Below are 1,063 nucleotides of genomic sequence, written 5' to 3' on the forward strand. Positions count from 1 at the left end.
ATCTTCCCCATCTTCCTCCCCTTCCCTCTCTTCATCTTCCCCATCTTCCTCCCCCCCATACACACACACAAGAAGTTGATATTTCAACTATCTGCTGGTACTTCATCCATACCCTGAACTATATTGTTCCCTAGGAAGCAATATTTCCTGTCATGACGACCTTGGTTTTGCACATTACTTTGTGGCAGAAAATGGATATTAGCTCTTTCCACAAGATTAAGTAACCAACTCTTCATTCCAAAAATGAAAACCACATTGTCTACAAGCCTTAAATTATCTTACTTTACCACAAAATCATCCAATATCTTTGTTACCATCTCAGCATGGATGTTGAAAACCTGAAGCAAAGGAATGAAGTGCAACTATTTTTTGTTTTCCCCATTTCTTTTTTTTTTTTCAGGTTTGGATTGTTACACATTTTCACAGAACTGCATGCAGGAAAACAGAAACTTCCATCAATTGTTATCATCAGGGTATCAGCAAACAGAACCTCTTCACTCTATAGTATTGAAAAACTGTTTCCCTTCCATTCTTTTTTCACTCCTTTTCTACAGACATTTTCAATTCTGGTTTGTGGCTATTGCACACTACAATAATAACCCTGATTTTAATGAGGTAGATCTATTACCTATTGTCTCATACTTATTTTTTTAGTAAGAGTTAGATGGTTATGTGGTGGTTGCATTATATTTTAAAACTTTTAAGTTTAATTCATACTTATTAATCATTAGAAAGAGAAATTCTTACTGAAACAGATTAAGTCATTTAATTCTTCCTTATCTGTCAGTACCAGATTGATGCTTACCAAAGGCTTCTCTATCCAATAGAGCTTAAAAACTCAGTGGTGCTATCAGCCCCACCAACAATTATAACAGTAAAATAAATAAATATATGTACTTTCCAACACTTCCCATTATATCAAACTCTGCTGCCACTTGATTATACTTTTGTGAAATTTTCTCTTTGAACTGAAATGCTCCAGGCTGGATAACTGCCTGTGGCTCTGTTATTTTCTGGGTTGTTTTTTGGTTGTTGTTTTTTTTTGGGGGGGGGGGGGGGGGGG

The 1,063-nt window shown here is 35.9% G+C and overlaps 1 protein-coding gene across 1 annotated transcript in view; it reads right to left on the bottom strand.

Moving 5' to 3' along the window:
* The window catches only part of RBFOX1 (RNA binding protein, fox-1 homolog 1), a 2,526,522-nt gene that overhangs the window by 1,415,581 nt on the left and 1,109,878 nt on the right, over positions 1–1,063 (bottom strand). The window lies entirely within an intron of this gene.

Source organism: Gavialis gangeticus, unplaced genomic scaffold (assembly GCF_001723915.1).
Source record: "Gavialis gangeticus isolate Ggan-Ray unplaced genomic scaffold, GavGan_comp1, whole genome shotgun sequence".
Taxonomy (NCBI): Eukaryota; Metazoa; Chordata; order Crocodylia; family Gavialidae; genus Gavialis; species Gavialis gangeticus.